The following is a 27262-nucleotide window of genomic DNA, read 5'->3' on the forward strand; positions in this document are numbered from 1 at the left end:
GTCTAACTGGGCGTTTTATCTTAAGTTGAAATGTGGCATGGTCCATGATTTCAAGTTATCATTTTTTATTCACAGCCTAAGGAGCTTTCCTCTTAGACGCTTTACTCCTGGGCTTACATTTGGAAGAAGCATATTTTCAAACAAATAAAAAAAATCTGGCCTGGTCTTTCAAGCTGCTTTATTTAAAAGTGGATGGAAGGGGTTTGTTAGCCTCATTTATGTCCAATGGCATTACTCTGCAGAGTGATTGGCTTCAGTTCACTGCCTCTCAGCTATTTATATATGCATTTATTTTAAAAGTATTTATCGAATTCCTACTATATGCTAAACAATGTGTTAGCAATGGGGATACTCAGATAAATAAAGTCCCTGGATTCAAATTTCTTTCCATATGGTCAAGGAGAAAACCATAGAAATTATAATAATAATTTAGTAAATTGTTATTTAATGAATTTAATAAATTAAGATAATAAATAATAAAAAGTAGGTAATAACACAAAGGAGTGACTTACAATTCTGTGTAGTATTGGAAAGTAATTTCAGAAATGTTACAAGATAAAATGCTACTTAAATTGAAATTTATGGGTAAAAAGAAAGAGAAATTTAACATTTGGGGTAGCCTACCATGTGTCAGACCCTCTACAAAGCACTTTATGAGCTTTTCTCTTTTAATCTTCACAATAACCTTGTATGACACAGTTATTATCCACATTTTGCATTTGGGAAAACAGAAGTTTCAATAAGTCAGTCAAGGTTACCATGGAAAGAAGTGGTAGAACTGAGATCTGGGTCTATGTCTAACTCCCAATAGATATGTATGTTCTTTTCAATAAGCCAAAAGGAGGAGACAGGTTTAAATACTGAGGATGCAATTTACTCACATTTACCAAGTATACCAGAGTTTTATTTCTCATTTAACCCACCTCACCTAAAACTAAAACTCCCAGAACATCTGATTCCCTCCCTATTGCCATACCTGCCCTGACCCACAGTGAACCTATCAATAGGTAGGGCTGAGTCAGTGAGATCATTTTTCAAGAATATGAACAAAAATATTGTACTCAAAAAGATATTATGCCTATGGTGATGGCTTGCTGCTCTGCTAAGTCACTTCATGCTGGGGCTGAAGTAGACTAGAAAGAAAAAAATTGAGTCAATGTTGTATAGAGGCAACATGCTGTAGGATCAGAAACCATAAGTAAGCAGAGAAAGCTGTCAGGGGAAGAAGAGAGGGAAGCAGAAAGAAATGTCTGGAAAAGACACTGAGACAGCAGCAGGTATAGCTCTTGAAGGAAGCTTTCTGTTTCCTGTTAGGCCTGGCATCTTGTAATATTACCGCTCTCCTCACCACCATCATGCTTACAACCCTTTAACTGGAGCTCGAAGTTGGTTAGATCGCTTTTAATGAAAAGAAAAATTTGAACTGGAATAATACTAGTAAAAATACAGAGCTATGAGACAATAAGGAAGAAGTACCTTAGAATCACTGGAGCACAGTGGACACCTGGTATCCACTAATGAACTGGAAGAGAAAGGAGGAAGGAGGGCAGACTGAGAATGCAAAGTGCCTTTTCTGTTGGGCCAAGGATTTGGATCTTATTCTAAAAGCTTTGAGGAGGCTTTAAATGCTTTAAAGCAGCTCTTGAAACTAGACTGGTTTATTTATCTCTGTATCAACAGCACCTGGCTGAGTTATACAAAGTTTATGTTTGATAAATATGTATTATATCAATGAAAAAAATAAGTGAGGAAAATAAAAATAACCATGGAGTTCAGTTCTACATCACAATTATAGTAAGTAAAACCATAACTGATAAGAAAGCCAGTTATAAGGAGCTTCGAGGATCAGGTATTAGAGGACACCTGCTAGTAAGCCAACAACAGAATGTGGAACTCCAGCCATGAGGTGGAGCCATGAGGTGGGGGTGAGTGATGAGTAGTGTGATACAACTTTAAAGAACAAGGAAGTGTTGACAAAGGGTGAGGTAGAAGAGATCAGCATGGATGTCTTTAAGAAAGACCTAGTATGATCTGCTAACAATCTTAACATTAATGTTCTATAGCTTATAAGCAACTATTAAGGATTTTCCATATAGGAATTAATTTATTAACTCCCTACAACATATAGTTATTGAGAAACAATTACATTCCAAATATTATTCTTCATGCAGTGAATACCTTGGTGAAAAAGATGGTTAAAAAGTTTATTGTAGAATTTACATTATATTGGGAGCAGACTCATAAGAAAATACATTTTTAAATTTATTATTTAAGCATAATAAATAAGAAAATGTATTCAACTTGTTAGAGGTAATGCGTGCTATGGAGAAGAAATTAAGCTTGATTGTGTGCTAAAATCTTAACAGAGTGGTTGGTGTAGACATCACTGAGAAGATGATGTTTGAGCAGAGATTTGAAAGAGATGAGGAAGTGAACCTGGCAAGTACCTACTGGAAGAACACTCCAGAAATGAATTTTCTCCAGTCACCACAAATGGCCTAAGACAAGAGAACATCTAGCAAGCCAGGGAAATCCAGGGGAGCTGTAAGGACAGAGTAGAAGGGGTGAGATGAAGAGAAGGAGATAAGATCAGAGAAGGAATGCAAGGCAAGATCCTGTAAGACTTTATAGCCAGACATATATTTTAAGGTGAGTATTCTGTCAGCTATGCAGAAGATAAATTTTAGAGGAATAAATTACTTGGTATAATTTTGGTTCTAAGCAATAGAAATTGCAACAAAAAACATATTAGGTCATATTACAGGATATGAAAATTAAAAGCTTAGAACAGATTAGACACCGAAGAAGTATAAAGGTGTACCAGTAGACTATCCAAAATAAAGCACAGAAAAGAAAATGAAAGTGTGAAAATGTTAGCAGAGCAGCATCGACCTATGTGATCTAACATATGTTTGAGTCCAGGAAAAATGGAAAAACAGAAAAAAATGATAAATTAATGGACAAATTTTTTTCTAAATTCAATTAAAATGTAAGTCCAAGACTCAATGATTTTAGCATACTCCTAGCATCACAGAGAAAAACCACACCACACTAGTTAACCACGTTGCAATAAAATTGCTGAAAACCAGTGGTAAAGGGAAAATCATAAAAGAAGCAAAAGAAAAAAGACACGTTGCATACGATGGAACAAAGTTAAGAATTACCATAGACTTAAAATAAATTAAAAATATACCTCATTACAACTCCATGAACTAGATAATATATGCATTTTACAAATAAGAAAAATGATGTTTGAGCTACATAGTAAAATCCTGTTGATCTGAACAGTATTATTCAGCAATTCTATGTAACATTAGAGATTGTAATTGGAAGCACTCTATCACCTTAACTCCAAAGTTCACAACTACCATAATTTGATGAAGGTAATAAAAAAATTACTACAGGCTTGATGTCAGAACCCTTGCATAGCTTGCTTGCCAGAAAATGATGGAGAGATATCTTTAAACTATCAAAAGAGAAAAATAAAGTCAACTTAGAATTCTCTATTATGCAAAAGTACCTTTTACAGCTGACTATGAGATAAAGACTTTTTTTAAATAAACAAGAGCTGAGAGAATTTATCTCTCCTAGACTGGAACTATAAGGAACAATAAAAGAAGTTATTTGGCATAAGGAAAATTATACCCGATAGAAATTTGATCTACACAAAGAAATAAAGATTGCCAGATGTGCTATATATGTTGGTGTATTAGTCTCTTCTCATGCTGCTAATAAAGATATGCCTGAGACTGGGTAATTTATAAAGCAAAGGGGTTTAATGGAATCACAGCTTCACATGGCTTGGGAGGCCTCACAATCATGGCAGAAGTCAAAGGAGAAGTAAAGGCACGTCTTACATGGCAGCAGGTAAAAGGGCATGTGCAGGGGAACTCGCCTTTGTAAAACCACCAGATCTCATGAGACTTATTCACTATCACAAAACAGCACAGGAAAAACCCACCCCCCCATGATTCAATTACATCCCACTGGTTCCACCCACAACACTTGGGGATTATTACAATTCACAGTGAGATTTGGGTGGGGACACAGAGCCAAACCATATCAGTGGGTAAAGAGAAAACACATTTTTCCCCCAAAATATCGATTATTTGTTTATCTAACATTACTTCCACAGCTAACACTCTGCTAGCCCTCTGCACCAAACCACCATCATCTCTCAATTTTTTTATCTAGATTTCTGCACGAGCCTTCTAACTGTTCTCCCTGCCCTGACTCCAAGACAGTCTATTCTCAACACAGTAGCCAGGCTTTTAAAATATATTTTGCAGATTATCTCACCCCTTTGCTCAGATTCCTCCAATGGCTACTCAGCTTGTTTTTAGTAAAATACGAAGTCTTCACAATACCTATAAGGCCTTGTAACATTGACTTTCCCATTATTCCCCTCCTTATCTCTAAGATCTTGTGTTGGAGTACCAGCCCATTCATTGATTCTATCCAGCAACGCTGGCCTCTTTGCCTAGTCTTTGACACCAGACATTGTTCTACCTCAGGGTCTTTACCCTTATTCTTCTCTGTACCAAAACACACTCCTCCAGGATATCCACATAGCCACTCCCTAATCTCCCTTGTTTTTTGTACAGTGGCACCTCAGGAAAGCCTTCCCTATCCATATTTTAAAATCACACATCCCCAACCCCAAGATTTCCTCTCCTTCTTCCATGTTACATTTTTAATATAGCATGTATTATCATCTGCCATACTCTATATTTTCTTATTCTGTGTACTGTCTATATCTTTTACCAAAATGGAAGCTGCATAATGATTCAGATTTATTCACTATGAAAAACTTTTTTTGGCTTCTCCCAGTACAGTTGATTCCCCCTTCAGCTTCCCATTCAGACCACAGTGCATGAGAATTCCAACTGATTACGTTCTTGCTAATACTTGGTATTGTCAGCCTTTTTCTCTGGCCATTTTGGTGGTGGGGGAGGATTAACTCCCCAAAAGATGGAAGGTGTTGTCTCTGGGAAAAGGAATATATGCTATGGAACAAAAAGCACCAAATACTACACATGATTTCAGGGGAAATACCACTGTTCACAGAACTTACAAAAGTAAAACTATAAAATGAGCTCAATTCCATTCCAAACATCTCTAGGTTAAGCATTCAGCTGAAGGGCAAATAGATAAAAAGGTAGAATATTTCAATGAATTTATGACATGGGCTGAATTATTTCTCTTGTTCTTCAGTAAGCACTGACAGCGGGTCCTTGTCAGGCAGATCGTTGTTGATTTCATACTTTTGACAAGGCTGAGAGATTTTAGAGTCCAATTATTTAAATTGTTGTTGAATTCACTAGAGCAAATTTTAACTAGCAACTTGTGTGGAGAACTCTATGTATCTTTTTAATGTTATTGAAGTAAAATTTAAATACAGAAAGTGGCACATATCATGAAGCTCAATGAATATTCATAAATTGAATACGCCAATGTAAACCTTGCCCAGATCCAAAAGCAAAACATGGCAAACATTTAAGTCTCCTTTATGTTCTCTTCTACTCGCTATCCATCCTCGCTGATAACCACTATTCAGACTTCCTCCTGATTAGTTTTGCCTATTTTTCCATTTTCTCTAAATTCAATCAAATTATGTTTTACTGTCGGTGTCAGGTTTCTTTTGCTCAACGATTGTATTTGTGACATGCATTCGTGTTGTTGATTGTAGTTGTAGACTGCTTATTCTCATTGTTTTGTAGTATTCAACAGTTCCTTTCTGTGTTCTACTATTAGAAGGCATTTGAGTATTTACAGTTTTGGGCAATTTTACTGCTACTAACATTCTAGTGCATGTTTTTTGGTGAACAAATACATACACAATTCTTTAAAATATATATCAAAGAATAGAATTGCTAGCATATGGATCCACCTGTGCTTAACGTTGGAAGATACTGTCAATGTTCTAATTTTATTTCTTATTACAAATAGTGCATTTGATTGGACAAAGTGTTTTACTATATGGTTATTGCAAGGATGTAAGTAAGCTGCTAATATATGCAAATTTATCTTTAAACTGTACACCATAAGAAACTCTTTTATTAGTTTCTTTTCCCTCGGGGAATTCTGTACTGTCTATTGTCCAATATTTGTTTCATATATTACTTCCAGTTTTCTAGCTGTTTATAGTAGGGGAGCAAAAACAGGCAATCTACTAAAGCTAGAAATAAGTCCCTTTCTTTATTTTGTCTTTATTTTCTCTCAAAATGTTTTAAAGCTTTCTATGTAGGGTTCTCGTATGGAATGTATTTATTCCTAGATATTTTATGGTTTTTAATGTTATTGTAAATTGTATCTTTTAAAATATTTTCTTTTATATTTTGCTGCCATATAAAAATAGATAGATTTTAAAATATTAACCTGATCTCCAGCAACCTTGTTGAATTTGGTTATTAATTTTAATGATATATCTGAAGATTATTTTTTATTGTCTCAGTGTGCAGTCATGTTGTGTTCAAATAATGACATTTTTATTTCTTCATTTCCAATCCTTTGTTTCTTATTTCTTTTCTTGCACTATTATGGTGACTGGAATATCAAGTATAATGTTATATAGAATTGGCATTGAATAGTGAGAATTCTTGTCTCATTACTACTCTCAGGGGAAAGCATTGGATATTTCATTGTTAAAATGTTTTCACTAAGTGTTTAAATGGGTAGACATTATTTAGAAAATTAAGGAAGTTTCCTTGTATTCCTGGTTTGTTAAGAGTTTACCATAAAGAGGGCTGATTTTTTTCAATGCTTTTTCTGCATCAGTTTTTATTCTTCATTTCTCTTAATGTTTTCTATCAAATGATTTACTTTTAAATGCTAAAATACATTTGCAAACCTAAAATAAACCACACTTGTGTTGTGACAGCATCCACTTTATACAATTCAAGTTGCTTATTTTTCAGGAACTTTTTCATGTATATTCTTGAGAAATATTAATCTGTAATATTTCTGCCTTGTAATGTCATTGAAGACTTTGGAATCAAAGTTGGTGGTTTTTGCTTTTAAGAAAGAATTAGAAATCATCCCTCTTTTGTCTACCCTTCGGAAAAACCTACACCTGACTGATGTGGTTTATAAGAGTCTGATAGTAAAGCCATATGGAACTGGCTTTTTACCAGCCCCTTGCCAGAAAGGTTTTAGTAAGAGATTTACCTTCTTTAATAAATGTAGAAGTACTTGGATTTTTAAATTTGTTTAGCTTTGTAAAATGTAGTTTTTGAGAAATTTATCTATTCAATTCAAATAGTCCATTCATCTCTAAAGTTATCTCTAATGTTGCCTTATCTTTTTAAAATCTCTACAACAAATACTTCTGTTGCTTTTGCAATATTAATATTGGTTATTTGCAATTTGGGGGGTTGTCAATATGAGATATATTTTCAAAGATCGAATTTTTGCTTTCTTTAATTTTCTATATTGTGTTTTGTATTTCATCAGTTTGGTTTTACTTTTATATCTTTTAGTCTAATTTCTTTGGGCAAAATTTGCTCTGTCCTATTTCTAGATTCTCAAGCTAGAAGTCTAAATTATTGATTTTCAGTCTTTCTTCTTTTCTAATATACGTATTGAGGCTACAAAGTTTCCACTAAGTTATGATATGAAAATATCATATCTTCAATTCCTTTTCCTTAAAAATATTTTTTAAATTTCTACTCTGAATTCTTTTTTTAAAACCAATGGGCTATTTAAAAGTCATTGCTAGTTTCCAGGCAGTTGGATTTTCCTAGTTATCTTTTTCTTATTGAATTTTAGCTTATCCCCCTGTGGTCACAGAATATACTCTCCGATCTTCTGCATTTACTTAAGTTGTTTTGTTTGTATTTTTTTAATAGCACAGCCTATGGTATGTTCCATGTATAAATGAAAATAATGTAATTGTGGTTAATAGAAACAGTACTCTGTTGCCCTAAATATCAATTTGATTGAGTTTATAATTATTCTCTGCAGATCTTCTAAATCCTTATTGATTATCTGCTTGTTGTACCAGCAATAGAGAGAAGTAGGCCGAAGTCTTCACTAGGTTTTGGATTTATCTATTACTTGTTTTAGTTCTGTTAAACTTTATGTTTTATGTTGTGAAGCTATTAAGGACAAACAAATTCAGTGGTTATATATCCTATTACATTGGGCCTCTCGATATTATGAAATGACTTTATTCCTAGCAATGTTTAAAGTATACATTGTTGTTGCCATAGCTACCTCAGCCTTTTCATAATTAGTGTTTCTTTAACATATATTTTCTCCTCTTTTTAGTTTCAACTTTCTGTGTCTCTTGAGAGATTCATAGAAGTGTTTTTGTTTTGTTTTTAATTCAATCTGGTTATCCTAGTCCTTTAATTGAAGTGTTTAGTTCATTTATATTAAATATAATTACAGAGATAATTGGGTTCTGTTTTTCTCTTTCTTTCATATATTTAACTAATAAAGTTTGTGTTTTCTTATTATTTCATTTTTTCTTCTAAGAACATGTTGGTGATATTCTATTAGTGGTTATTTAGAAACTAAAATATGCATCCTTGACTCTAAAATTTTATACAAATTATAACATTTAAAACTTCTAGGACCTTAGAACCCTTTAAACCCATTTACTCCCTCTCACCTATTGTATCATCTTTCTTGCATTTTAGTTCTATATATATTTTAGACAACATAATGCATTGCAAATATCATTTTATTTAATCAGTATTCACTTTTTTACCTACTCATGTACTTTTCCTGATGCATTTTTTTCTTGTGGCAGTTTTCTACCACAGTTGAGATAATTTTCCTCACAAATCTAAGAACTTAAGCCTTAAAAGCTCTCTCTAGTATTTCTTGTAGTGCAGATTTTCTGTCAACCAATTATCTTAGCTTTTGCTTTGCTGAAAATGTCTTTACTCGCCTTTATTTTTGGAAGATATTTTCATTTGATATAGAATTGTAGGTGACAATGTGGGATTTTTTTTTTCCCTGGAAGCATCATAAAATTGTCTTTCATTGTCTTTTGACTCCCACGGCTTTAGTTGACAAATCAGCTGTACATTCCACAATTGCCCCAATGAAGGCATTCCATCTAATTCCTTTGGCTGCTTTTAAAAATGTCTGTAGTTTCTAGCAGTTTTACCACGATGTTCCTAGTGTGATTTTCTGTATATTAATTTTCTTCTTCAGTTTCATCAAACTTTTTGAATCTTTAGACTGATACTTTTCAACAACTTTGGAAAATTTTAGGCCATTCTCTCTTTATTTTACTATTATTTTGTTCTTCTATGTCTCATCTTGCATTTAACCTATCCAGCAAGTTCTTAATTTCAGATATTGTACTTTTCAGTTCTAGAATATATATTTGATTTTTTCAAAAACAATTCCAATTTTATTTTAATTATTTTTTCATCTTTTCCTTAATACAGTAATCATAGTTGTTTCAAATTACCTTTCTGAGAACTTCAATATCTAGATCATCTGTGAGTCTGTTTCTATTGAATGTTTTTTCACATCTTCATTAGTCATATTTTTCACCTTTTTGTATATACAGTAATTTTTGACTGTATATAAAAGAACTAGGCACTGTGTATTAAAAAACTACAGAGGGTCTTCATGGTGTTATATTTCAAAAAGAACATCCTATTTTCTCTGTTGGAGAGATAGGGTGAATGACTAATTTTAATACATGTAGACGTTCTGCTTGTCTAGGGCTGGGCTTCAGTTTTGTTGAGACTTTGCTTACCTCTCTTTACCTCCATTTCTAAGGTATGACACTGCTGGACTTTTGACTGAGGTCCTGGCAGCTCTTCTCATTTCCAAAAGACCATAGGAGATTTAACTTTGCGCTTCAAAGACTCTCAGCCCAGCTCTCCAGCTTTACTCCTTCAAAATATGGTAAAATTCTTTATAAGGAGACAAGTCGTGTGCTTGAGACAGCCTACATAGTCTTGCAGGCTGGTCTTTTTTTTCTTTCTTTTCTTTTTTTTCCTGTAAGCATGGCAAGTCTGTAACTCTGCCTTTAGAAGCTTTCGGTATAGTTTTGCAGGCTCCCGTGCAAATTTCCAATGAGAAATTTAACGTTTTAAAAATTAGCTTCTCAAAATTGCTAGTTTTAAAATTATGTATCTTTCCTCTATCTGGGCCAACCTAGATCCTTAGCCAGTAACAGAATTTTCAAATTCTCAAAAAAAAAAAAAAAAAAAGAGATAAAACAGGTAGCCATGTCAGTTTACCTCAAAGGATTATTTTCTTTCCTCATAAAAATTTAATTCATCTAATTCTCATTTTCTCCACAGAAATCTGATATCTTTAAAAGATACTTCTGAAACTAATTTCCCAGATTTTAAAATTTGTTACAGCAAGAACATTGGCTTGTTGTGCACAACTACATGTTATTTGGAAGTGGATATCTCTTTGTAACTTCTACATGTTCAAATTTGATGTGCTAAAAAGAGGAACTTGGGACAATTTCTGTAGAAAACATGTTTTCTCTAGAAATACACAAGGCACAATCAATCCTAGAACCCAGCAAAGTAATTTCTTAAACCCTAAAATAATCTCCTCTATTTACTTATTAGTACTCAAAGTTTCACCATTTGAGATTTTTTTTTAATATGAATTGTTGTCTTTGTTAAACTGCAATGGGCAACACTCACATTATGCCCATATGCCATAGTATGAATTAACTTAATCAATTTTATTGAAAGCAAATATAGGAAAAAGGCAGATTAGAAATGATCTGAAGACACAAAGTACCTGGGGAAGAGAGTGAGAAGGGATATAAAGGAAGAAGAAAAAAATAAAAACAAGAAATTTGCTGCCAGTTACCAAATCAACCAAGTGTCATACAGATTTCCTCTCTTCATGATCAGTAGGCGTTGGGTAAGCACTAGTGATTCAGATCTTATAATAGTTGCATTTGGTGTTTATTAAGTACTGCTCGCTCTTGTAAGTGCTTCTATTATTGTATAGTTTCTAACATTGATTTATATTTTACTTGACAATAATTGTATATATTGATGGTGCACAATATGTTATTTTGAAATATGTATACACTGTAGAATGGCTAATTGAACTAATTAACAGATGCATTCCCTCAAATACTTATTGTTTTTGACATTTAAAAAATTATTTATTTATTTATTTATTTATTTATTTATTTTTCCATAAGTTATTGGGTTATAGTTGGTATTTGGTTACATGGGTAAGTTCTTTAGTGGTGATTTGTGAGATTTTGGTGCACCTATCTCCCGAGCTGTATACACTGCACCATATTTGTAGTCTTTTATCCCTTGTCCCCATCCCACTCTTCCTCCCAAGTCCCCAAAGTCCATGTATCATTTTTATTCCTTTGCATCCTCACAGCTTAGCTCCCACATATCAGTGAGAACATACAACATTTGGTTTTCCATTCCTGAGTTACTTCACTTAGAATAATAGTATCCAGTTTCATCCAGGTCACTGCAAATGCTGTTAATTCATCCATCATATATATATATATGATGGAATATATATATATATATATATATATTCATGATGGAATACTACACAGCCATAAAAAGGAATAATATATATATTATGGAATACTATACAGCCATAAAAAGGAATGAAAAAAAAAATATATATATATTTCATTTATCTTTTGTATTTTTTTGTTGGTTTGTTTGCTTTTTCAATTTCATTTAGTTCTGCTCTGATCTTGATTATTTCCTTTCTTCTGCTGTATTTGGGTTTGGTTTGTTCTTCTCTAGTTCCTTGAGGTGTGACTTTAGATTGTTTGTTTGTGCTCTTTCAGACTTTTTGATGTATATATTTAGGGCTATGAACTTTCTTCTTAGCACCATCTTAGCTGTATCCCAGAGGTTTTGATAGGTTGTGTCATTATTGTCATTCAGTTTGAATAATTTTTAAATTTCCATCTTGATTTCATTTTTGACCCAATGCTCGTTCAAGAGCAGGTTATTTAATTTCCACATATTTGCGTGGTTTTGAAGGTTCCTTTTGGAGTTGATTTCCAGTTTTATTCCACTGTGGTCTGAGAGAGTGTTTGATATAATTTCAATTTTCTTAAATTTATTGAGGCTTATTTTATGGCCTATTAGATGGTCTATCTTGGAGAAAGTTCCATGCACTGTTGAATAGAATGTGTATCTATGGATGTTGGATGAATTGTTCTGTATATATTTATATTTGTTAAGTCCATTTGTTCCAAGGCATAGTTTAAATCCATTGTTTCTTTGTTGACTTTCTGTCTTCATGACCTATCTACTGCTGTCAGTGGAGTATTGAAGTCCCCCACTATTAATGTGTTGTGGTCTATCTCATTTCTTTGGTCTATTAGTAATTGTCTTGTAATTTTGAGAACTCCAGTGTTAGGTTTATATATGTTTAGAATTGTGACATTTTCCTGATAGACAAGGCCTTTTACCATTATATAATGTCCCTCTTTTTCTCTTTTAACTGCTCTTGCTTTAAAGTTTGTTTGGTCTGATATAAGAATAGTTACCCTGCTCACTTTTGGTGTCCATTTGCATGAAATGCCTTTTTCCACCCCTTTACTTTAAGTTTATGTGAGTCCTTATGTGTTAGGTGAGTCTCCTGAAGGCAGCAGATAGTTGGTTGGTGAGTTCTCATCCATTCTGTGGTTCTGTAACTTTTAAGTGGAGCATTTAGGCCATTTACATTCAATGTTAGTATTGAAGTGTGAGGTACCCTTGCATTCATCATGCTCTTTTTTGCCTTTTTTTAATCATGTTTTTTTTGTTTTTTGCTTTTGCTTTTTAACTTGTATTTTTATCTTATAGATCCTATGTGATTTAGGCTTTAAAAGGTTTTGTCTTGATGTATTTCCAAGATTTGTTTCAAGATTTAGAGCTCCTTTTAGCAGTTCTCATAGTGGTGGCTTGGTAATGGCAAATTCTCTCAGCATTTGTTTGTCTGAAAATGACTGTATCTTTCCTTCATATATGATGCTTAGTTTTGTTGGATACAAAATTCTTGGCTGATAAATGTTTTGTTTGAGGAAGCTGAATATAGGGCCCCAGTCCCTTTTAGCTTATAGGGATCTGCTGAGAAATCTGCCGTTGATCTGATGGGTTTTCCTTTATTGGTTACCTGGTGCTTCTGTCTCACAGCTCTTAGGATTCTTTCCTCCGTCTTAACTTTAGATAACCTGATGACAATGTGCCTAGGCAAAGATCTTTTTGCGATGAATTTCACAGGTATCCTTTGTGCTTCTTGTATTTGGATGTCTAGGTCTAGAGCAAGGTTGGGGAAGTTTTCCTTGTTTATTCTCCCAAATATGTTTTCCAGGCTTTTAGAATGGTCTTCTTCCTCAGGAACACTGATTATTATAACATAATCCCAGACTTCTTGGAAGCTTTGTTCATATTTTCTTATTCTTTTTTCTATGTCTTTGTTGGATTGGATGAATTCAAAGACCTTGTCTTTGAGCTCCAAATTTTTTCTTCTACTTGTTCAATTCTATTGCTTAGACTTTCTAGAGCATTTTGCATTTCTAAAAGTGTATCTAAAGTTTCTAGAATTTTTTATTGTTTTTTCTTTAAGCTATCTATTTCCTTCAATATTTCTCCCTTCACTTCTTGTATCATTTTTTGGATTTCCTTGCACTGGGCTTCGCCTTTCTCTTGTCCCTCCCTGATTAGCTTAATAACTAACCCCCTGAATTCTTTTTCAGGTAAATCAGGGATTTCTTTTTGGTGTAGATCCACTGCTGGTGAACTAGTTTCATTTTTGGGGGGTGTTTAAGAACCTTGTTTTGTCATATTACCAAAATTGGTTTTCTGGTTACTTCTCATTTGGGTGGGCTGTGTCAGAGGAAAGGTCTAGAGCTGAAGGCTGTTGTTCAGATTCTTTTGTCCCACGGGGTGTTCCCTTGATGTCATGCCCTCCCCATTTTCCTGTGGTTGTGGCTTCCTGTGAGCCAAACTGCAGTGATTGTTGTCTCTCTTCTTGGTCTAGCCACCCAGAGAATCCACTCGGCTCTGGGATGGTACTGGGGGTTGTCTGCACAGAGTCCTGTGATGTGAACACGTACGGGTCCCTCAGTCACGGCTACCAGCGCCTGTTCCAGTGGAGGTGGCAGAGGGTGCAGTGGACTCTGTGAGGGTCCTTAGCTTTGGTGGTTTAACGCTCTATTTTTGTGCTGGTTGGCCTCCTGCCAGGAGGTGGCACTTTCTAGAAAGCATCAGCTGTAGTATTGTGGAAAGGGACCAGTGGTGGGCGTGGCCCTAGAACTCCCAGGATTATATGCCCTTTGTCTTCCACTATCATGGTGGATAGGGAAGGACCATCAGGTGGGAGCGGGGCTAGGTATGTCTGACTTCAGACTCTCCTTGGGCGGGTCTTGCTACAGTTGCTATGGGTATGGGAGTGAGATTCCCAGGTCACTGGAGTTGTGTCCCTGGGAGGATTATGGCTGCCTCTGCTGAGTCATGCAGGTTGTCAGGGAAGTGGGGGAAAGCTGGCAGTCACAGGACTCACCCAGCATCCAGGCAAACCGAAGGGCTGGTCTCACTCCCACCATGCCTCCTGCAACAGCCCCGAGTCAGTTCCCAGATGGAAGGTGAGACGGTCTTGAAAACTTGCCTGAGGCTTTATGCCTCCCAGAGTGTCTCCCAGGTCCTGCAGGAGCAGTCTGCTTCCTTCAGACGGTCTGTTGGTCCTCTCAGGATAGCTGGTTTGTTCTTGCAGTTAATCTGGAGGTGTTCAATAACTCTGTTTCAGCTACTCCACAGACCATCCATAATGGGATCTGAGCAGCCAGTTCTAGCTGTTGAAAGTCTGGGATCAAGATGTTAGCAGAGGGGTTTCACCTGAGGTCTCTCTCCTTGGCTTGCAGATGGTCGTCTTCTCTCTGGGCCTTTACATGATCTTCCCTCTGTCTTTTATTTTTTCGTGTTACAGAGTCTCACTGTCTCCCAGGCTAGAGTGCAGTGGTGCAACCTCGGCTTACTGCAACCTCTGCCTCCCTGGGTTCAAGTGATTCTCCTGTCTCAACCTCCCAAGTAGCTGGGGATTATAGGCACACACCACCATGCTTGGCTAATTTTTGTATTTTTAGTAGAGAAGGGGTTTTGCCGTGTTGGCCAGGCTGGTCTTGAGCTCGTGGCCTCAGGTGATCCACCCGCCTTGGCCTCCCAAAGTGCTGGGATTACAGGTGTGAACCACTGAGCCCAGCCTATTTTTGTATAAATGTTATAGACAAGAAAACTGTAGCAGAAAGTTTGACTTTTCAAAGATGACATGGCAAGAAAGAAATATATATAGGTGTTTAAAACAGAGATACATTAGAACTGGAATAGGACAGCTTTTTGCTTCTTTTTGGGGATGCATGAAAGTCCAATACTGACTTCTGCCCCATAATAAGGGGAGGGAGGGAGCTAACTAATAATTTATTATGTGCTATTTAATTTTAAAATTGTCCTGGTGGCACCCATAGTCAATTTGTTTACATTGTTTATGGATGAAGAGACTGATGAATTATACCCAATTTAACTGGTTCCTCCAACATTTCTTGGTAGTCCGTTATCTAGAGGTGAAATACATTTGCCACAACTAAGAGAGAACTTGGAGAGCTGTATTTTTAAATCTATTGCATCTCCATTACTTGGCTGCATTTTCTTTCGCCTTAGGTACCAGATCCTTTACCTTTATTAAAGTCTAATATACATATGCTTTGTGGAGTCTTGTGACAAACTGTTGAACTTTGTGTAACCCAGCCAGTCCACATTCACATCTACTGCCTCTACACAGATACTTTCTCTCCTAACTCATTCACTGTCTTTAACAAGTTTGCAGTAACTTGAGGGAGATGATGCTTTAGTCTGTTTGTGCTGTTATAACAAAATACTTGAGACTGGGTAATTATAAAGAACCAAAATTTATTTCTCAGAGTTGGAGGCTGGGAAATCCAAGATACAGGCAATGGCAGGCTTATTGTCTGGTGAAGGCTTCTCTCTGCTTCCAAGATGGCAGCTTCTCTCTGCTTCCAAGATGGCAGCTTGTGGCTGCGTCCTCCAGAAGGGAGCAATGATGTGTCCTCACATGGCAGAAGGCAGAAGAGCAAGAGAGTTGAATGAAGCCTCTGTTATAGGGGCCTTAATTCCATTCATAAGGGGAGGAGTCCTCATGACCTAATCATCTCTTAAAGAACCCATCTCTTAATACCATCACATTGGCCATTAAGTTTCAACACCTGAATTATGTAGGGGACACAGTCAAGCCATAGCAGATGATCTTGAAAATAAGTCAGGGTTAGGCAATGTAATTGCTAAATTACATATTTTCAGAGGTGAAATGTCAGAGTTAGGAGTATCCAGCTCTAAGTCCAAGACAGGATTAGAGAAAGGCTTCTCAGTGGTGGTGACGCTTGGATTTCAACTTGAGTGACAAATAGGATGTACCAGTTACAATGAAGGGAATAGCCATTTTAGCTTGAAGGAACAGTCTGTTCAATGATAGAAAGAATTGACCAGGAATGGTGGATTCTGACATTGTTAGAAGATATAGAATGTGTGTGGTGGAAGATTATAGAAAAAAGAAAGAACCAAATGGGAAAAGTCCCTGCATGTAAAATCAGGGAGTTTGGAGGTTTTTCTACTGCAACTTGAGAGTATTAATGTATTTTAAGTAGAGGAGTAAAGTGGTCAGTTTTGAGATTTAAAGACTCTACCCCTACAGCTAGTGTTGTCATGTGTAGCCACAGACATTATGCCTTGTACAATTCTAGGGGATGCCATTTACCTCTACTGCTGTGTAAATAATGCCCTCTGAAGTAGTGTAACAGGCAGTCCTGCTAGTGGAAGCATGGAAGATAGTTCTAAGAGGTGTTCATGGAGACAGGGAGACTAATGTTAAATGAAAACAAATCCAGACTGAAATAAGTAGGAAGTTTATTTGAAAAGATACGGAGATAGTTCTCCCTCTTGCAATAGAGAGAATTCTGACTATAAGATCTGCAAGTATCTTAAAGGTCAGACAGAAAAAGGCCTTTCTCTTATATGGCAGGGTAAACAAGGCTAGAAAGAACCAGGTTCAGGGAGTAGGACAGAGAATGGTTTTCCTGAGATCAGCTATGATGCTTGGGAGGTGCTTCAGGAGGAGCAGTTCTGCTTTATGCTGCTGGATCAGGCTAGAGTCAATGTTCAGGTCCTATGGGGAGGAAACAAGTTTAAGTTTGGCCAAGTCAAGTAAACTAACATTTTGTTTGACCAATGGAGACAAACAATTTAGCTAATCACTTATGAGGCCAAAAATGGAAATTTGGAGGATCTGTGTCTGGCCTTGTCCTAAGGAAGCAAGGGGCTATTAAGAATTCTTAACTTACCTAAGTCACATCGGGAGGACTGGCTCCTTGCAGTAAGTTTTTTCCAGGAACACAAAGGTTAGGAAGATATATATTTTTTTAACTGTTGCTGTTTCCTGGGATTACAGGGATTAGATAAAGTTCAAATCTGTCATGACTTAACAGACTGATGTAAATGTCTAGGGAAAAGAGTGGTTAGAAATTAAAATATTTACAGGTATTCCAAACCCAATGTGTTTGTGAGCCACGATGAGTATCAACAAAGTGACATGCTTTTCTGGGGAAGAAAACAGAATTAATGTTGTTTTTCTGGCAAAACTAAATGTCTGCCTCCAACTGTCCCCACAGTAGAGCCCCTTTCTCTGATCTAATACTTACCTTTTACTCATGGATCTTCTGATACTCTACTCCTCACTATCTTATTAGGGTTGTTATAAGTACTAGAAATTACAATGAATGTAAAGCATTAATAGCATTAAAAGAAAAACTTTAGACAAATTAAATTTAACAGAGTTTAACTGAGAGAAGAACAATTTGCGAATCTGACAGCCCCGAGAACCAGACAGGTTCAGAGTGACTCCAGGTCAGCTATGTGGTTGTATAACATCGCTGGACAAAAAGGAAAGCGACACAGAAACTTTAAGTGAGGGACAGAAACAGCTGGACTGGTTACAGCTGGGCGTTTGCCTTATTTGAGCTGCTTTGAACAGTTGGCAGCCCTTGGTTGGCTGAGACTCAGCTACTTTTTACACAAATAGGTTCCAGTCACCTTACACATCCAATTAAGTCACAGTTCACCATGTATGGAGAAACCTTTAGGCCAAACTTAATTTAACAGTACAGAGCTTGGTATACCGTGAGCTCTCAATAATTGTTACCTGCTTTTGCTTTTTTTTTCATTCTTTTCCTTGCTGTAGCTGAACAAGAAATGTGTTGTCAATAAGTATGCAGACCCAGCACAGGACCTTATTTAATGCATGGATATGGGAAACAGACTGAAACAAGACAAATCTGATAATTAATTACTAGTCAGTTTTTCTAGAAATGTATTATAAATCCATGCATATAAATCGATGTTCCAAATGCCAAGGATAAAAGATGAATTTCTGCCCCACCTCTTCCCCCTACCCACCTTTTCTGCAAGGAGAGGGTCCAGGTATGAAGTATTTCTACCGCTTATCTAATTGGTATGCTGTAACGCATGTAAATTAGAGGTTTATTCCCCAGTCCTTCTTACAATTCATTGTCTGCAAGTTTCTGGGAGATAACTGGGAAACTCTTTCAACACTCTCCATTCTGTTACTTCCAGCAATTACCTGTAATTGTATCTCCAACTAAGACAATTAGTAAATAAATACAAATTCTTTTTTCATGATTTTTGTTGATGCTATTTAAATTCTAAGAAGCTGTATTAATTTTGGCTGCTTATAATAATTTCCTTCTTTCTCCTCCAACCAAAATTGTTAAGTGCTCTGCTCTCAAAAGCTTGCTTGTTAGTCAATGAATTGCATGCAGTAAGTAAGACTAATATTCTGAAGGAAAAAAACAAACTACCTTAGTGAAACCACTGAGACTACAGGGTGGTAGCAATTATATCTTAACAAAGAAAGGACACTGAAATATTTAATAAATATTTATTTACATTCATAATAACTAAATGTATTAGTTTGACATGCATATATTTATCTCTCCATGCATCTGTTGTTGTTGTTTTTTCTTGAAAAGTGATTAAAATAAAACAGAGATATACTTATTTGCTCAAATGCTCTGCCTTCAGACATTGCTATATATGCACAAAAACTCCCAAGTAGTCTTACATGTAAATTTTAAATAGCAATTCTCTCAGCAGTCACAACACATGCAATCATATCCCACCAATTCAAGCCAATAAGATGACATATATTTAATTTAGACCTTTGCTTGCAAAGTGCAGTTCATGGAAGCAGTAGCTGTATCACTCAGGATCTTGCTAGAAATTTAGAAGCTTGGGCTCCACCCTAGAACCCCTGAATCAGAATTTGCACTTTAACAAGAACTCCACATGATGCAAATAAATGCACGTACAATTTGAGAAGCTCTGCTCTAGCCCAGGATGTACATTTCAATCACCTTTTAAAAACACAATTGCCAAGCTTCTGGGCCAGATTTACTGAATGCAAATCTCTGAAGGTGAGTCCCAGGACTTGGTAAAGATTTTTACAGGTGATGTTCATAAAAAGCCAGGACTGGAGATCTAAGGGAATTCTTTAATGCTGTAACAGAGTGACTTCCTCTGACCCCTAATTTGCTAAACCACTTGTCTGCACTTTAGAAAAGTAGATTTTGACAAAATAAAGAGGATAGATTCTATGTGTTCTCAGAGGCAAAAATTCAAAAATGGAAAATATCTCAGTATACTGGAAGGGTCTCTAAAGTCCATATTTCTATAAACAGTTGCATATTAATAGCCTTTTTGGAAAGGAGAGTTGCTGAGTAGTAAGGAGTCCAAAGTGCTCAGATTTTAATATACCATATATAGAAGATGGGTTAGAGCTGGCTAAGAAAATGTACAGCAAAGTGTCATAAGTGTATTATTATATTGTAATAATATGAAAACTAAAACCTAGAATCCATTTATTTATTTATTCATCATTTTTTATGTATTTATTCTGATAAATATTTTATTTTATTGAATGCATACTAAGTATGTACCTCTGTGGCAGACACTGATATAAGCTGAGCTATAAAAAGTATAAAGATGATGTACAAACACATGCTTTTTAAATTAATTTTTTTAAAAAAATTTTGAGTACATAGTATGTTTATATATTTATGGAGTACATGAGATACTTTGATACCAGCAATAAGTAATAATCGCATCATGGAAAATGGGGATCTGTCCCCGCAAGCATTTGTTCTTTGTGTTACACACAGTCTAATTATACTCTTTTAGTTATTTTCAAATGTACAATTAAATTATTATTGGCTATAGTCACCCTGTTGTGCTATCAAATACTGTCTTATTTATTCTTTCTAAGTATACATATATTTGTACTCATTAATCATCCCCCACTTCCCCCTTATAACCTCACTACCCTTTCTAGCCTCTGGTAGCCAACCTTCTATTCTCTATCTCCCTGAGTTCAATTGTTTTGAATCTTAGATCCCACAAATATGTGTTAACATGTGATATTTATCTTTCTGTGCCTGACTTATTTCACTTAGCATAATGAACTACATACGGTTCCATCCACGTTATTGCAAATTAAAGTATCACATTTTTTTATGTCTGCAAAATCCTCCCCTGTGTATGTGTACCACATGTAAATTAGAGGTTGTCTGTATCCATCTGTCTATCAAAGAACACTTAGGTTGCTTCAAAATCTTAGCTATTGTAAACAGTGGTGCAACAAACATAAGAATTCAGGTATCTCTTCCATATATTGATTACCTTTCTTTTGGTAGGTACCAGCAGTGGGTTCACTGAATCATGGTAGTTCTATTTTTAATTTTTGAGGAACCCCCAAACTGTTCTCCATAGTGGTTGTGATAGCAACAGGAGACAGGAAAATTCCTACGCAGACAGGGATGGATCCCCAGTGAATCCCAACTTTCAAACCAAGGACAGTTTAAAATCTGAAAACCAAGCTGCCAGTTCCAGATAAAGCCCATGACCAGAGGGAGAACTTCCATCCCCATCTTACCCACTCTCTCTATTGGTTCCTTCTGCGTGATGGCTTTTAACCAACCAAATGGTGCTTTTTCCAAGACCACCCATCGACCAATCAGCATGCACTCCCCCATTCTGTTTTTTTGTTTGTTTGTTTTTGAGACCAAGTTTTGCTCTTGTTGCCCAGGCTGGAGTGCAATGGCACGATCTCAGCTCACTACAACCTCTGCCTCCCAGATTCAAGTGACTCTCCTGCCTCAGCCTCCAGAGTAGCTGGGATTACAGGCACCCACCACCACACCCAGCTATTTTTTTGTATTTTTAGTAGAGACAAGGTTTCACCATGTTGGCCAGACTGGTCTCGAACTCCTGACCTCAGGTGACCCACCACCTCAGCCACCCGAAGTGTTGGGATTACAGGCGTGAGCCACTACACCCGGCCTGCACTCCCCCATTCTAAACCTATAAAAATCCTGGACTCAGTTTCACAGATGGCGACCCACTTTCAGGTTCTCTCTCGATGCTGAGAGCTTTCTTTATGTCGCTCAATAAAATTCTCTGCCTTACTCAGTCTCCCATGTCCACATACCTTATTCCTCTTGGTTGCAGGACAAGAACCCAGAACTCGCAGAACTGTGACAGTAAAAGAACTCTAGTGCTCCTGCTCACTGAGCTGCTGGCAGCAGGAGTAAAAGAGCTGTAACACTCCCTCCTGCTGGCTGAACAATGAAAGAGAAGAAGCCGCATGGTTGTACTAATTTACATTTTCACCAACAGGGTACTAGAGTTCTCTTTTCTCCACACCCTTGCCAGCATTTGTTATTGCTTGAATTTTTGGATAAAAGCCATTTTAACTGGGGTGAGATGACATTTCACTGTAGTTTTGATTTGCATTTCTCTAGCGATCAGTGATGTTGAGCACCTTTTCATATGCCTGTTTGCCATTTGTATATCTTCTTTTTGAGAAATGTCTGTTCAAATCTTTAGCCCGTTTTTTTTATCAGATTATTAGATTTTTTCCTATAGAGTTGTTTGAACTCTTTATATATTCAGGTTATTAATCCCTTGTCAGATGGGTTATTTGCAAATATTTTCCCCCATTCCATGGGACTTCATCTTACTGTGTTGATTATTCCTGTGATGTGCAGAAGCTTTTTAACTTGATGTGATTCCATTTGTTCATTTTTGCTTGGTTTCCTGTACTTATGGGATATTACTCAAGAAATTTTTGCCCAGGTCAGTGTCCTGGAGAGCTTCCCCAGTGTTATCTTGTAGTAGTTTCACAGTTTGAGGTCTTAGATTTAAGTCTTTAATCTGTTTTGATTTTTGTATATGGTGAGACATAAGGGTAAAGTTCTATTCTTCTTCATACAGATTTCCAGTTTTTCCAGCACCATCTACTGAAGAGACTGCCCTTTCTCCAGTGTATGTTCTTGGCACCTTTGTCAAAAACAAGTTCACTGTAAGTGTATAAATTTGCTTCTGGGTTATCTGTTCTGTTCAGTTGGTCTATGGATCTGTTTTTCTGCCAGTACCATGCTGTTTTGGTTACTATAGCTCTGTAGTGTAATTAGAAGTCAGGTAGTGTGATTCTTCCAGTTTGTTCTTTTTGCTCAGGATAGCTTTGGCTATTCTGAATCTTTTTGCATGCAAATTCTTAGAGCTACATTCAGATCAATGAGATGAGACAGGGCCATTGCTTGAGTAAAGCTATAATTTTACAAAGAAAAACTGTGGAGAAATAAAGTAGTCCTTATTTTACTTCTCTCTTCTCTGCCATTAAGAATAATACACACGGCTGGTCACAGTGGCTCACACCTGTAATCCCAGCATGTTGGGAGGCCGAGGCGGGCAGATCACGAGGTCAGGAGATCAAGACCATCCTGGCTAACATGGTGAAACCCGGTGTCTACTAAAAATACAAAAAATTAGCCAGGTGTGGTGGCGGGCACCTGTAGTCCCAGCTACTTGGGAGGCTGAGGGAGGAGAATGGCATGAATCCAGGAGGCAGAGTTTGTAGTGAGCGGAGATGGCATCACTGCACTCCAGTCTGGGTGACAGGGTGAGACTCTGTCTCAAAAAAAAAAAAAAGAAAGCATAATACACACTAACAGAAAGGGTACATGAAACATTATATACAATGAATTAAAACCCAAAAAGGAAATAAGTTGTTAACAGAACATATAGTTATTGTTAATTAAGTCATGCCTGCAAAATTACCTGGCAGTGAATGGGAAAAACTTGCAGGTATGTTCCTAGAAATATTATAAACATGGAGAATGTTACCTTCACTTGAAAAGTAGCACTTGCCTTATGGTTTTATCTACCAGTACTTTGCCTTTTTCACTGTACCATGGAATATTCCCTCAATATTGTTTAACTGAATTTTCTTGACAAACTCTTTTGTTACAAACAGCACAAAATATCTTCTAACCTAGTTGCATTGAAAACATATTAATTTTAAATTAAAATATATCACTTGTGAGTTCTTACGTATATTATTAATTCTGGGTTCTATTCAGTGGTTAGCAGTTTCTACATGTTCAGGAGCACCAGTTTTGTGTAGCTCTTCCCAACTCTGGGTTCAGCAATCCCATTGGTTAAAATTGGTCATAATGGGAGCATGGGAAATTAATGAATGCTACAATTCAGGGTCTTTTTTTTTTTGAGATACGGTTTATTAACATATCATTGGACATTCCTGATGAATGTATTGGTGAAGATCTATAAAAAATGCAATGCAGGAAAAATATAAATTCAAGTAAACCTAAAAATTGTTTAATTTTTATAGTCTTTTTCATTACCAGTCTTTTTTTTTTTCTCAGTTGCTATCATTCTGAAAAAGATCTTAATAGTTTTCCTGGATATAATACTGCAGTAACCCCCTTAGTTCTTCTAACTCCATGGACTGTCTATTTCTGAACACTATATAAATTGACTCATTTACTATATATTATTTTATGTGTGGCATCTTTTATTAAATGTGAAATTTATACTGTTGCATGAAACTGAAATTTATTCATTTTCATTGATATAAAATATACTCCCTAATACGCTATAATTTATTTTTTATTTACTATTTATAGACATATTAATGATATCCTATTTGAGGATATTATGATTGCACATATATATGCATTTCTATTCAAGATTCCTAAGACTGAAATATCTGGGTCAAAGAATATGTATATGTTCAATTTCATCAAATACTACTGAAGAGTTTTCCAAAGTGGCTGTAAAAATTTATATTCCCATCAGCAATGTATGAGGTTTGAGATACTCCACATTTTCATAAACACTTGACATTGCCAGTCTTTTTAATTGTAGTCATTTTGATGTATGTATAGTGGAGTCTCATTAGGTGTTAATTTGTTTTCCTCCAATGAGTAAGGAGGGTAAGTACTTTTTCAATACTCATTGGCTCTTAGGATGTGCTTCTTTTTTGGAATTCCTCTTCAAGTTTTGTTTTTGTTTTGTTTTGCCAAGATTTCACTGTTTTTTCTATAGATTTCTAGAAATTCTTTATATATTTTGAAAATGAGCCTTCAGTTGGATGGAAGTATGAAATCATATTCCAATTTGTCGATTTGCCTTTTCACTCTTTTAATGGAATATTTTTATTAACAGAATTATTTCAATTTTATCACAGTTAAATCAATGCTTTTATACTACAAAATCTTTACCTAAACCAAGTTCATAAAAATTATATTTTATGTTATCTTCTAATAGCTTCTGGAAACTTTTTTATCTTTCTTGTTTGGATCTAGTTTCATCTGGAATTTATGTTTATGTATGAACTAGGAGTCAGGTCAGTTCCTCATCACCTGCCACACGTGTGCATGCGCGTGAGTGCGCGCGCGCACACACACACACATACACACACACACACACACACACAGATAACTAGGTGTTCCAGCACTGTTTTTTGAATGGATAATCTTACCCTATAACCCTGAAGTATGTACTTTTTTATAGTTCAAAAGTTTGTACACGTATGGACCTGTTTCTAGTATATCTATTCTAAATCGTTGGTCTGTTTGTGTATCCTAACACTAATATCATGACTTAATTAATGTAGTTTATAGTAAGTCTTGATTGATGACATAAATGGTGTCTTCTCTATGTGCTCATCTTTAACATCGTCTTAGTTATCGCTGGATGCTTAGTTTACATGTATATATTAGAAATAGCTTGCCAATTTACACACATATACCTGAGATTTTGAAAAGATTATATCGAATCTATTATATTGACCCTTCTCATCAATGAATACTGTATAATCTCAATTTATTTAGGTCTTCTATAAATCTCTTAAAAATGTTTTAGACTTTTAATATATCCTTAGATTTGGCTTGCTCATGTTTTGTTTAAGATTGTTAAAGCTGTTTGCATGGGAAATACTACCAGTAATTGTCCTTTTGAAATGTATTTGCTAGGTTTTGATATCAAGATTACACAGATCTCACAAAACATCGTGGTAAGTGTTCCATTCCAATTTTTTCTCTAGAATAATTTTTGCAAGATTAATGTCATGTCTTTAGCTGTTAGAAATCACCAAACTTCTAGTAGAAAACATCTGAGCATGGAGTTTCTTTTGGGGAAGGTTTTGAATAATGTATACAATTTCTTTCATAGATAAAACTAATCTGATTTTCTTTTTTCTGTGGGGAGAGGTAAGTTTGATGAGTTGTATTCTTTATAGGATTTTTCTCCATGCCAACCAAATGTATAGCCATAAAGTTTTCATCTTTTCCTTGTAGTATTGTTTTCAATTTCTAAATTTCTTTTCTTTATTATTTCTCTTATTTTCTTTGGGTTAATATTCTGTTCTTTGTCGAACTACTTGATTCAGATGCTTAGATTATTGATTGTCATTTATAATATATAAACCTAAGTGTATAATTTTCTCTTTGGGCATGTATTTAGCTATATTCCATAAATTTTCATATGTAGTATTTTCATTATTATTTGGTTCAAAATATTTTCTACTTTTCATTATGATTTCTTCATTGACTCATGGGTTATTTAAAAGTGCATTTTTAAATTTCCAAATATAAGAGAATTTTTCAGTTATCTTTTTTATTATTTCTAACATTATTCCACTGTGGTCAGGAAACATATTTAGTGTGATTTGAGCCCTTCTAAATCTGCTGAGACTTGCTTTATAGCCTACAATATTTTTAATTTCAGTAAATATTTTACATGCATTTAATAAGAATGAGTGTTCTAGAGCTTTGTATGTGGTTATTATATTGTATGTAGTCAATTAGGTCAAATTTGTTAAATATTATATTGAAGCATTCTATAGTCTTAGTGACTTTTTTGGTCTTGTTCTTTGTGTTACTGAGAGAAATGTGCTGAAGTTTTCCACTATAAATGTAGAGCTATACATGTCTTCTTGTATCAATAATTTATTTTATAAACCTTCTTGACAAAAAATGGTACCTGAAGAAATTAGGTGCTAAAACCAATAGATTGTAATGCAGATATTTTAGTTTCAATCTTATATCCATAAAATATAATGTTCTACTTATATCTTTATTGATACAATATGATGGACAGAAATGACCAGTTTCCTGCTCCTACTCACTGGAGCCTCACCATTGCATTTAATAGAAACTAATCCAGAGATTTGCAAGCTGGAAGACCCTGGATTCAGGGCCACTGTTGGAGGCTAGCATTGATGTATAGCAGACAAGAGCTCAAATTTTGTTACTCACTCCATGCATAAAATAGCCATGGTACCACCACTGACCCACTGGCCATACATCCTAACTGCAGGTGAAGTATCCAAGTGAAAATAAACTTACTTTGGCTGCCACTACAACACTGAAAATATAAATTGAGAAAAAATATTTGTAGTTCTTAGGCATGAGGAAAACCTTGAGTATCAGATTGAATCAACGGATTTCCTCAAAGACAGGGCCTATGCCTTATGGATCATTTTAGCTTTGGCACTGATTTTTCTATTTGGCTGTGATAATAGTTGATATGCCTATGCCTTATGGATCATTTTAGCTTTGGCACTGATTTTTCTATTTGGCTTTGATAATAGTTGATAAATATTTGTTGAGGGAAACTCTTGGTCCTGCTTGAACAGAGAGAGAAGAACAATAAGTCATGTTTCGGTGAGGCTAGAAATCCATGACAGCACAGATAGGTCTCCAAGGCTTCAGCAGTATCAAATACAATCACATTTTTCCTGGCAGAATACAAAACCACAAGACAGAAAAGGCTTTTTTTTAGCAGGATCACCTGTCCTATGACTATTATCTTCCTATGTCATAGATCATTGGAGGAAAAGCCCT

At 35.6% G+C, this 27262-nt stretch overlaps 1 long non-coding RNA gene across 4 annotated transcripts in view; it reads left to right on the forward strand.

Annotated features, from left to right (window-relative positions):
- The window catches only part of LOC107967205 (uncharacterized), a 609392-nt gene that overhangs the window by 387649 nt on the left and 194481 nt on the right, over positions 1-27262 (forward strand). For all 4 annotated transcript variants that reach the window (XR_010147667.1, XR_010147666.1, XR_001707532.3 and 1 more), the window contains 2 exons: positions 22329-22416; positions 25391-25431. This is a non-coding gene — a long non-coding RNA (uncharacterized LOC107967205). The remainder of the gene's footprint in view (positions 1-22328; positions 22417-25390; positions 25432-27262) is intronic.

Source organism: Pan troglodytes, chromosome 9 (genome assembly GCF_028858775.2).
Source record: "Pan troglodytes isolate AG18354 chromosome 9, NHGRI_mPanTro3-v2.0_pri, whole genome shotgun sequence".
Taxonomy (NCBI): Eukaryota; Metazoa; Chordata; class Mammalia; order Primates; family Hominidae; genus Pan; species Pan troglodytes.